We start from the raw sequence: 12,895 nt of genomic DNA on the forward strand, positions 1-12,895 counted from the left end.
CCAACGTGATTTAAATGGGAAAAAAGCAAACACATCCATTGTGGTCAGCGCTTTTTTTTCTCCTCTCCTTTAATATTTCTTCTTTCGTTGACAGTCCGTGAAGGCCGGCTGTGGCCTGTGAGTGGGAGTTCAGGTCCAGTGCACCTGGGGTCCTGGGAGAGGCTGGGTGGGCAGGGGGCGGGGGCCCTGGGGGGTCCGTTCCCGGAGGGAACGGCTCTGAACTGAGAAGTGGGTGCACCACATGGATGCTCCGTGGGGAGCAGATTCCTGGCTCTACTGCCTTTAAATCAACACTGCAAGTAGCAAGTATCTGTCATCTAAACAGAATTAGCCCATCAAATAGGGTCACTGCAACTTGTGAAAAAATAAACATCAGACAGACTCCGGCGCCTGGTCTCATCTTGGGTGGATGGCCCGGCCCCTTCCCGGCTCACCAAGGGAGACCCTGGCCTTGGTGAGGCTGGGGGACCTTGCGAAGGTCACCAGCTTTGTCTCTGAGGGATGGCCACTCGCGCCTCTCAGAGAGTGAAGGCCTGGGGTGGAAGCGGTATCTCTAGGGCAGAGTCACGCTGAGAAGAGAGTCACAGGGTGTGCCGAGAAAGTGCATTTTCTCATTTCACCCAAGAATAGGTGTGCCAGGCACCTGAAATGGGGTCCAGGAGCCCACACACCCTGCGTGCACTCAAAGGCTTCCCAGGGGCTGACCCGGAGCCGGGGCTACAGGGTGAGCTTGTGTGAAATAGAAGAGGTGGGGGGGGAGGGGGTGTGGCCGCCAAGGGGAAGGGCGGTGGGCGGTCAGGGCCGCCCCTGAGGACGCCTGGGGGTACCGCACCTGCCGAGCCAGGAAGAGCCCGCTGGGCGCTCCGAGGCCCTGGCGCCGCCTGGAAGGGAGCCAGGCGGGGAGCCAGGTCAGCACGTCCTCACGCCCGTCCAGGCGGGGAGAGAAGGGCATGCGCTGGCCGTTCTTCGGAAACACAGTTGATGAGGCTCGGCCAGAAGCGGCTATCGAGCCTCACAGGTCTAAACACCGTTGTGTAGTGATGTTTATCAATTTACAAAAGCGGGGCTAATTCTAGCTCCTGTAATTTGCTTTGCCCTTTATCTCTACCTGTCTCTCTGTCTCTGTCTCTCTCTCCAGCCACGAGGACATTTCTTTCCCCCAGGCGTGTGTGAAGAATGGTGAGTTACTGTAGGAGGGGTGGAGAGAGGTAGCAGTTCCCGTCATCCTGCATTTCCAGAAAGGATCAAACGGTGCTGAGCTCCCAGCAGGGGCTGACCACACCCTCCCAGCACCCAGGTGCTTGTATTGAGGCCTGTCTACTCCTGGAAGCAGTAACTACGGATGACCTGTGGTCACCGCGCCCGCGCCGTCTGTTCCGAGTCAGCGGGGCGTGTCGGCCCCCGAGGTGAGGTGATGGGGCAACCAGTCTGGTCTGGCTGCCGCTCTGAGAGGCCATCTGGGGGCAGGACCCGTGAGGTCCCTCCTCCTGCCTCAGATCGCGAGGCATTTTACAAACCTTCAGATGCATTTAGGCACCTTATCCTTTGAGAATCTCTGCCTGAAAAATTAGGAGCCCCTTTGGAGCTCTGCCCTGGACCATCCTTTATGAGTACACCTGTTGTGACACCGGGTCTTAACTCTGTCCGTTGTGACGCAGCGGACAATGATCAGAAAGATGTGCTGAAAAGCAGGGAGAGAAAGGGGGGAGGGGTGCTTAAAACGCTCACAGAGAGCAAACTAGGTGCCTAGAAACTCAAGGAAATGAACTACTTCCCAGGGTGTCTGCATGAGCATAGCTACTTTGGTCTCTCGTCAGTCTTAGGTAAACCTGAGATGAAATACGGTAGAATATTTTGAAATAACCTCTGGAATTGGCTAGGTCTGACAAGATAATTTGACAATTATCTCAAAGGTTATAAAAATTTCCCCAATTCTTAGAAGCGAAAGGCCATCGCGTGCCTCCACGCTGGTAGGAAATGGAAAGAGAAGAGAATCTGGCGGGAGGAGGAGGAGGGAGACCCAGACTCTCGGTTGGGGCAGAGACGCCTCTCTTCAGACAGAAGCCACAGCACAGGTCTCTCGGGAGACAGGACCCACGTGTCTTCACGGTGCCGAGGAGTTTCCCAGCTGGAGGGCTGGGGCGCGGCGTCTGGCTGTGAGTCGGCTGCTCCCACCCAGCTCCCTGCGCGGCCGCGCTGCAGGTGCAGGAGCACAGCGGCTGCCCCACCCGGAGCTCCAGCTGGAGGGGCGTTTCAGTCACACTCCGTTGCCAAGAAGAAGTCCTGAGCTCACCACTTCCCCTTGGCGACTGGTCCTCACCGGGCCTGCTGGGCTCAGAGCCAGCTCCGTCCATCCCTCGCCCGCCCGCGGCTCAGGCTGGACCTTCGCTGAGCTTTGTCCGCATGTGGGTCTCGGGGCGCCTGGCCCAGAGCCCGCACTGGTGCAGCCTTTGCTGGGCCTGCGTGACAGCTCAATTCTCATCTGTCTCTGTGGTGGGAACCCAGGACTCCTCTATCATTTCTGGGCGTTTTAGGAGTTTAATGGAGATGGGAACTTGCTATATTTATTTTACAGAGATGTCCTGAGATGGGAAAGCGGAGAGATTTCATGGTAACTATTTTACTGATTTAAAGAAGAGGCGGAGAAGTTAACCTTTTCCCGCTGTCAGAACTGGAAACCGGACATCATCCTAACTCAGCCCCTGCTGATCTACCGACACACCCCGGTATTCTGAAAATCTCCATCAAATACATGTACTCAGAAGAGAAATATGCCTTGTATAACCTAAAATAAATGTTCATCAATGAGAAACGCTTATTTAGGCTTCAGTGTTAACACTAAGGGGAAAACAATTTCCTAATCCTTTAGCTCACATGGACACTGGAGCCCAGAGGCTGTCAGTCAAGAAATCCTCAGTTTCATTGACTCCACTGGGGCAGGGGTGGAGGGTGGAGGGTGGAGGGTGGGTTTAAATTGCCAATCCTATTAAAAAGTACTCCACGTGTGAACGAAAAGAACCCCAACCTCTACAAGTTCAATAAACATTTCTAGTAATTTGTTCTCAAAAAAATCCCTTGGTTGACCATTACATGACACATCATAAAGAGTGATAAGAAGAATTTCTTTCAGCCATCTGGAATGCTCTTAGAACAACATATTTTATTCAATCAAGTGAGAAAAAAATCCACCTACTTTTTCTTTTTTTTTTTTTTTTTTTTGTGGTACGCGGGCCTCTCACTGTTGTGGCCTCTCCCGTTGCGGAGCACAGGCTCCGGACGCGCAGGCTCAGCGGCCATGGCTCACGGGCCCAGCCGCTCCGCGGCACGTGGGATCCTCCCGGACCGGGGCACGAACCCGCGTCCCCCGCATCGGCAGGCGGACTCTCAACCGCTGCGCCACCAGGGAAGCCCTCCTCCTACTTTTTAATGCACATTTAGAATAAAAAGTGAATATATGTAGAGCAAACTACCAATAATTTCAGTATTTGAAAATTATTCAGGATGAATACGATGAGTCTGTGTATGGAACATGGAAGTTCTGTTCTGCGGGTTAGTGAAGAGGAAAACACAGAGCAGTTCTGGTCCCTACAAATCTTCTACATAATGTTTACATCCTGTACTAGTTTGCTGCGGCTGCCATAACAAAATACCATAAACTGGGTGGTTTAGAGCCACAGAAATTTGTTCCTTGCAGATGGGGAGGTGAGAGGCGGGAAGTTAAGGTGTCACGTTACCTCCGAAGGCTCCAGGGAAAGCTACTTCCTGCCTCTTCCAGCTTCTGGTGGCCGCAGGCAACCCTCGGCCAGGGGCCCCATCACTCCAGCATCTGCTGCGTCTTCACACGGCCGTCGTCCCTCTTTGCCTGCCTGTGTCCTAATCTCCTCTTCCTACGAAGACACCGGTTGGACCAGTTGCTTGTTCACCCCAGTGACTTCATCTTGCATGTGCAAAGAGCCTACTTGCAGGGAAGGCCGCAGTCACCGGTCCTGGGGGTGAGAGCCTGAACACGTCTTTGGGGGGCATAATTCAACCCCCAACATGTCAGAGCTCTTGGTGCGCTAGTTCACTGACCCCCAACAGCTTCTACCGCCAACCCAGGGAGTCGGCTGAATGAGAAAAGCAAAGTGCCTCCTGGACCCCGAGGGCCCATCGGCTGCCCTGGAGGGGCTGTTGGCCCTAGAGCAGCCCAAACGCAGGAAGGACTGCAGCCTCCTGATGAGAGGACCACCTTGGCGGAAAGATCCGGCCTCGCGGGAGTCCCGTCGGTCAACAACCGCAGCTGCACCGCACCCTTTCAGCCCCTCAGAACCAGAGGGAAATTGCCTCCGACCACCAGTTTCACAGGCTGCGGTGGCCCGGAGCCCTGGGCACCCACGTTCTCTCTCCAGCCACCCCGTCTATCGAGCCCCGGTGTGAAGCTGGGCCGTCCTCCTGCTTTGCACCCGATTAATAAATCTTCCTGTCAAACCTGGTGCAGGTTACGAATCGTTGTCAGGTTCAAGCAGGGGGCAGGAAGTAGTTGTATCAAGAACTATGCAAATTCCTCCTTTCCTTGGCTTCATTCTCACCTCACCCCCCAGCCCCCGAGGGCAATGCATTCTCACCTTCTTCTCCCACGGGAATGTCCACACACACTCAGAACCCCTTCCAGACCCACCTTCTCCACCAGAACACCATCCAGATCTGCATATGCACCGGAACACGGCTCTCGTCCACGAAGGGGTGCTGGGGGTCCACTGCCATCTGTGAGAAGAGGCAAAGATTCTGCACACTTCGCACTGCAGTGGAAAGACACCCTGCACAGGAAGGTCATTCAGCTAATATGTTCCTTAAGATGATACGTACATCCAGCTCGCCATCCAGCTGGCTGAGCTAAAATGAGCAAAAACACCTATTGCAAAGAATAGAGCAATCGCACCATATGGAAGGGAGTCTAGGGCTTCCAGCACAACGGGGGTGAGGAGGGGGGTGAGGAGGAAGATAAAACTTCAAGGAGGTAAAAGCCAAGTGAAGAACAGTTTAAAGATTTATGATTCCAAAGCATTCCTGAAGGACTGCTTGTTTATTATGCCAATAAAATCATATTTGTCTTAACCACAAATATTTTCCAGTTCAACTTACATTCCATGGAAGACCAAAAACAAAACTGATGTCGCTGAATGAAGATGAGCAAGTTTTGGAAAAAAACAAAAAAATTTATATTTATCTCTCCAGTTTTACACCAGAAAGTTCCATGAGTGCATCCTTTGAAAACTCGAAGGCCTCGAAATATGAGGGAGATACAATTTTGGGCAAGTTACATAGATCGAAGTCCAGCCTAGTGGTCCCAGAAACAGCCTCCAGAGTGAGCAGGCTTCCCAGAACCACCACCACGGCCCTCAGAAATACCAGCGCCCCCCGCCCCCCCCGCCAGGGGTCACTTTGTCAGCTGTGCAGTTCTCACAAGCAGCAGGCTTGCGATCAGCGTTTACAGACACCACCTGAAGTCAAAATATACTGTGAGTCATTCTAAAATTTCCCTTTCATTTAGAGTCCCCAAAGTTTCTCAGTGCCTTTATTAGTTTTTCTATGGATTTAAAAAGTAACAACATGACTAACGCAAAGTCTACGTGGAGCCAGGCAATCATGGGACCCAGACCGGTCTCACCGGTACGTCTGGGTGCCACGTGCACGGCCCAGCTCGGGGCCATGGCACCGGCGCCCAGGCCAGGTCAGGAGTCTGTCCTGCCGCAGGTGACCCCGTAAAATGAGGCTTTGTCACTGTGAAGAAAGACTCTGCAGTTTCTTCATACTTTAAGGAAATAGGGGAAAAGCCAAGATTACAAATCCAATAACATGCCGACTCAGGGACTTATCAAAATTGCCTTTTAGAAACAAACTAGGTCATTGTAAGGATTTTTTAATGAATCTGTAATCCCGTCAGAAATGGGTAAATGGATTTAAGATTTTGGTCTTCTGATTAGGAATTTTAGTGGTTACGTGGTGTTCTTGTAAGTGGAGAAGTTACTTCTACCAAGAAAGTTGTGATTATCTTTTGGAGGAAGCTAAAAATACTTTTCTGGAAAACATGGTCGTGATTCAAAGCCAGTGCAGTGATTTGGAGCTCGTCCTCTGGAGAGTTTGAAGATCGCCCCCGGAATGTAGGAATCGGGCTGCAATTTTAAATGTCCGACTCATAGTATAAAAGCATGAATGCATATAGTCATTTTTTTTTTTTTTTTAGTTCACAGAATGCAGTGGAAATAATAATTATAACATTTGCATTTTGCTAACTAAAAAGATATATTGTCAACTGAGATAGACCTTAGTTTGAAATAGGTTATACCGTTAGAATACAGAGATTTCACGGACTCAGAATTTCCTAATAAATTTGAAATTGGCAACATACGGTTGCTGATTCCACGTTGTTATGTATTTGCCAAGTAGACTTTATAAAGAAATTTTTACTACAATCTACTATCATCTTTGTCTCATTTTTTTTTAAAGGCAAAATCAAAAGGAATAGATTCTAAACATTAATGGTAATCTTTTACATTGAATAGATTTAGCATTTCTTGCTTTCATTTTGTCACAGACCAAGTAAAATAGCACCTATTTCTTCAAGTCAGTGAATTGGAACTTGGGATGTTGATTGTATATCCTGGCTCCACCGTTTAGCACCCAGTATGAACTAAGCCACGTTACCACGTGACACGAATGTCTCTGCGTTTTATTTTGCCTCACAGATTTGGTTTGAAAACGAATTGAAGAAATGTATGTGTGTGTTATCAGCACGTGGTAGGTCTTCAGAAAATGTCATTTCCCTCCTCTCTCGCTCTTGTCTCTCAGGGTGGGCTGTGTGCCATGGAGCACGGCCCTCATAACCAACACCGCGGCGCTGTTCACTGCAGGATTACGTAATACCTGCTCTTCCCCAAACCAGCTGTGAGACAGAACGGTAGGTGCCCCTCCTGCGTTAGGAATCAAAATAGAATGTATAATTTTAAGTAGTGATCTGTTTAATCTTTCTCTCCTATTATAAAAGGCAATCGTTTTACATTGTGAAAAAAGAAAAATTCTTGTTGGTATTGTTCTGTTATAACAAATGTTTACAAAATTTGTTAGAAGCTTTTCATTTTTATATGATCTGAAGAGAAGTGCAATTTTCTCATCGGCCCATAGTTTTGAAGCCTCTTGTACTTTTCTCTGGCTTTTTATTCAACCCTAAATCAAATGATCTGCTTCTTTCCTCAGATTTTTGAGTGATTGTTTCATAAAAACAGAGGTACTGTTATCTACATCTGGGAATTGAATTCAGGTTTCATAGATACTCTTTAAATGAGGTAGAATAGCTGCTTTGAGTTTGAATTTTAGTTAAATGGAATGGATATTTATTTAATTAAGACATGTATCAATCTTTTTTTTAAAACATCTTTATTGGAGTATAACTGTTTTACAACAGTGTGTTAGTGTTTCCTTTACAACAAAGTGAATCAGTTATACATATACATGTGTTCCCATATCTCTTCCCTCTTGCGTCTCCCTCCCTCCCACCCTCCCTATCCCACCCCTCTAGGTGGTCACAAAGCACGGAGCTGATCTCCCTGTGCCATGCGACTGCTTCCCACTAGCTATCCACCCTACGTTTGGTGGTGTATATATGTCCATGCCACTCTCTCACTTCGTCCCAGCTTACCCTTCCCCCTCCCCATGTCCTCAAGGCCATGCTCTAGTAGGTCTGTGTTTTATTCCCGTCCTACCACTAATCTCTTCATGACATTTTTTTTTCTTAGATTCCATATATATGTGTTAGCATACGGTATTTGTTTTTCTCCTCTGACTTACTTCACTCTGTATGACAGACTCCAGGTCTATCCACCTCACTACAAATAACTCAGTTTCATTCCTTTTTATGGCTGAGTAATATTCCATCGTATATATGTGCCACATCTAAGACATGTATCGATCTTAAGCAGACTCACAGAATGATAATCAGTATAATAATAAACAAATTATTTAATCATAAATGTCAATAGTCCATCGAAAAGGAAGGATGGTATATGCTTCCTGATATCAGAATTAAACATACTGTTTCACTTGGGCAGTAGAGTGTCTCTAGATTTTCTACTTAATTATGCAAACACTTTTAATCTTCTGGGAACAGGAACATTTAAAATTCACCAGCAAATAAAATAAAATAAAAATAAAACAAAGCAGTATTCTTTCCAGAAACCAAATTGACATGGGGCAGATGTTCTGTTTCACTATATGCAAAGAACATGGCGGGGCGAGGGGAGGCGCGTCTGGTAAATATCATTAACTCTGGTTTTTCAGAAAGGCAGATCGTCTGTGAAAACAGAAGTCATGGTGTCATATCAGAAGCAGCAGAGGCACATCTGTGTGGCCTCCCAACGTGACCAGTGAAGTAAAACGCGTTTTACCACTCGACTGTCTGTGGTTCATCACCTCCCAGCTCCACGGTGCCAGGAGAGCTGCCCAATGCGCCCACTGGACACACAGAAGCCGCAGCAAACACGAAGCAGGTGAGGTGCCCGGATCAGCGCACTCGAGCGGGCTAGGCAGCTGTTGTGACTATTAGTTTTGTGCTGGGCAATATTATCTTCCCAGAAAGGCGTTTAAGAACTGCCTGTTCGGATCGTCATTAGGTGACTGAGCTTGGCCTTTCTCTGTCTCTCCTGGTGCTTAGACTTGCGGGGACGATCCCGTCAGCAAGGCGCTGCGGTCGCTCTGAGCGTGCATGTTTCTGGAACGCAAGCTGCACTCTCTAACCGTGCAGCTCTGTAGGCACTCTCCAGTTAGCTTCCTTGTAACTGTAAATGGAAGGAAGACAGGAAATAACCCTTCTTGGCACCGGCTGAGGGCTCTGCGGGGGGCTCAGTCCTTGGAAATGTTGCTGTGAGGCCCCTTAATAATTGTAGCAGGAGGAAACTTTGTCGCCCAGCCTGCGCAGGCGAAGGCTTCTTCACGAAGCTGTCCGTGGACTTGGCGATGAGGTACCCCATCTATTTACACGCCCTCCGCTGTGCGGGGCACGTCCTCACGACTCCTCACCTCACTTCTCTGTATCCCAGGTTGCAGGGCAAAGAGCATCTTGAGCGAATCTCACCACCAGGCTGTCAGAAGGAGGGTTGTTCTATCATCATTATCCTACCAAGGAGCAAACGGACCTGCTGAGGGGACAGGTGGTGCCCCAGGCCTCTGGTGGGAACTGGCCAATCCCGCGGCCAGGCTCCGGATTCAGGCCAGCACAGACTGAGCGTCAGAGAAGGCATCTCATACACACGGATGGGTTTTTCCCCCTTTATTTTTATACGAGAATAAGAAACTACAATTTTGCTTGGTTTTACTTCTCCCTTCAGGGTGACAGGACTCTGTGCCCGCTTTCCTGTGCCCAGAGGAATAGACAGGGCACATGTCCTCTACCCCGGAACTGCACACGCCGTCTTCCCTCCCTCCTGGCCTCTTTCCTTTCCCTCCCTCCCTCCCTCCGTTCCTTCCTTCCTTCCTTCCTCTCTCTCTTCCTTCCTTTCTGTCTCTCCTTCCCTTGCTTCTCCCTTTCTTCCTCCACTTCTTCTTCTCCCTCTCCTTCTTCTCCTTCTTCTTCTTTCCTCCCTTCCCCTCCTCTCTCTCTGTGTCTCTCCCTCCCCCTGCACCCCATAGCCTAACTGTAGTTTATAATCACGACACAGTCTTTATATGAGAGATTTGAAATGTGAGAAAACTGCCTCTGCTGCTGTCCAGGGAGTAACCTCTCCTACCAATTACCGTAAAAACACCAGCTAAAACAAAGGACTCTGAACTTAGCGGGAGCTGCTGCATTAAGGAGGGAAGTCATAGTTTAAGAAGCCCCCTGCTGACTGAGTTTCCTCTTTTAGCTCCTGGCTTTGACCTGAAGGCTGCCCAGGTTAGGAACTGCCCAGCAGACATAAACAGTGCAATTTTAGACAAACTCCATCTATCCGTCCGAGGACCAGGAAGAGGATCTCCTGCAAGACTAAGAGTGTGGGAGAAAATCTGTTTTCTTTTTCTTTTCTTTTTTTTGGTTATCTCTTCTCTCTCCTGACCCTGTTCTTTTGGTAGTTGAAGTCCCAGGGCTCCGTGAGAACCTAAAAACTTAAGAGAAAACTTGTCTTTCTGGCCAAAGGAAATAAACTTGATAAAAAGGACTTAGTAGTTTAAGAGTACGAAAAGTACTCATTATTATTTTTCCTTCTCTTGCCTCTGGCACACCAAGTGTTCCTTCAAAGGCATCTCCAACCCCGAGGGAAAACACAGTGGGGCCCTGGGAACTGGGAAGGACCTCAGAGAAGGGAGCCCTCCAATTCTGTGTGTGAAGTGACACAAATCCTAGGCTTATCTCTAGACTCTGCACATGTGCAGAAGAGACCCAAAGCATCTTAACAAAGCACCAGACTTTGGACCTCGAATCATGACGTAAACCACAGCCCATGTCCCGGGTAGCAAGTTGGCATGATAGTGAAACTGGAATACTGCCCATTAAGGGAAGACACTTTCAACATAACCGAGTTGATTGCTTGTTAAAAGTGACGACAACAACAACAAAATTTAGTATTTTCCAGAAGATTTTAATGGGAACCAGAATTTCATAACATATATTTTTAAATGTCCAGGAAACAATCCAAGAATATTTGACATACAAGAAACCAGAAAATTAAGACCAATACTCAAAGGAAAAGACAATCAACAGATGCCCATCTCAATATGACCCATATGTTGGAATTATCAGACAAAGACTTCAGGTCAGCTACCACAACTATGCCCTTTGAGATCAAGGTAAACACTCTTGAAATGAATAAAAGTGAAGTTCTCAGGAGAAAACAAGAAACTATGAAAAAGAACCAAATGGAAATTTTAGAACTAAGAAATGCAATATAATAAAATTGAAAAATGCCTGGATGGGCTTGCTAGTAAAATGTAGATGGTAGATGGAAAAGTCAGAGAACTTAAATATCGATCAATAGAAATCATTCAATCTGAATGACACAAAGGAAAAAACAATTGAAAAAATGAACACAGCTTTAGGAAGCTGTGGAATAATATCAAGTCTCACACTCACAACACTGGAGTGCCAGAGTGGGGACAGAAAGAGTGACGCTTGGAGAAAAATTATTTGAAAGAATAATGACTAAAACCTTCCCAAATATGGTTCAAGACAAAAATTTATATATTCAAAAATTCGGTGAACCACAAACAGAATAAACTCAAAGAAAACCATGCCCAGATGCAACCTACTTGGGATGCTGAAAATTAAACATACAGGAAAATATTTGAAAAGTAGGAAAAATAAAGCTTTTCATTAGACACATATGAACCAAAGTGTTCTCATTTAAAAAAAATCATCTGTTACTATCTACTTTTGCATAAGACATTTAAATCAACAAATAAAGTGGAAGAAAGGGCATTTTGGCTCGGGAAAAGGATGTGCAAAACATGAAGCAAAATAAAAATTAGTGGGTAAATTATTTAAATATTTGGAACCTCAAACAAATATTTGGTTTGATTTCGAGGCAAATAAACGACTCGGTTGCTTCTTTTTTTATCCCCTCTGGCTCATCCTCTGTGGCGATGACCAACCAATGAAAACATTGTAAGGTGAGTGATGAAATATAATCGGGATGGCTGAAGACATTGCCTGTTATACTTCTGAAAGCCAGGGGGACTTGGAAGCTTATTCAAAAATGATCATGGCACCAAATGCTTCATTCTCTAACTTATGTGATAATCATGGCGTTTCTCAATTGAAACCTATTAACATCCTGGGATGAAATCAAGGCTTAACATTGAACTAGACTGAAAAAGATGTCTATAATACTTAGGATTTGTGTGGTCCCGAATGCAATCTTCTGCTATTGTACGAACTGCCCTACATGTCCTAGAGGACATTGTTGCTTCATGTATCACAAATAGTGATGGTGAAATTCACAGAGATTTAGCAGAATGGTCCATTATGTACCTGAAATCAGAACAAATCTGCTAGGTGTGTAGAATAAAACTACTGACTATAAGAAATGAGGTTCCCCTTGTTGACTGAAGGCATTTTATTAGCACATATTCTTTATGTCTTTTTGAAATGCCAGTTTCCAAATTCCTAAAACTTAGCACAAAAGACTAAAGTACTATAAAGGTGAAATGCGCATAGAAATTTAAAGAGAACATAGATGAGAGCCTTTATTTGTTGATACGTGGGTAAAATGGAATTTAATTGTATCTTCATTTATACTGGAGTCCATTTAAAATCTCCACAGGCCCCCTTAGCACCTTAGGTCATGTTTTAGAAGGTCATGGTTTGACCTCTAACATATGTAAATCCAAAAGAAATGAAGCAAGTTATAACAATGGTTTACTCTCATTCAAAGAAGAAAGAACAGGTAATTTATGATCCACTAAATACAGGCTGAAAAGAGAAAGAAAACTATCTCTGTCATCAAAATACAGTTAATATACGTCCTAATTACATCAACTTGAAAAAGCATTTGTTCATAGCTTTGGAGATGGTAAGAGCATTTGATGATTTTATATCCACTTTTCCTGCTTTTAGTGGTATTTTAAGAATAAAAATAGTAAATGGGTATACTCAAGAATCTTTACATGTTTTTTATCATATTTTTCCGTTTTAATTCTTATAAAGGAGAGCATCTGAGCAAGGACATAGTGATTAACACTGAAGTGAGAAGATAAAACCAAGAATTCCATGTTGATTTTTTTTTTTTTTTTTTTTTTTTGCGGTACCCGGGCCTCTCACTGTTGTGGCCTCACCAATTGCGGAGCACAGGCTCTGGACGCGCAGGCTCAGCGGCCACGGCTCACGGGCCCAGCCGCTCCACGGCACGTGGGATCCTCCCGGACTGGGGCACGAACCCGTGTCCCCGGCATC

This window comes from Kogia breviceps, chromosome 13 (genome assembly GCF_026419965.1).
Source record: "Kogia breviceps isolate mKogBre1 chromosome 13, mKogBre1 haplotype 1, whole genome shotgun sequence".
In the NCBI taxonomy this organism is placed as follows: domain Eukaryota; kingdom Metazoa; phylum Chordata; class Mammalia; order Artiodactyla; family Physeteridae; genus Kogia; species Kogia breviceps.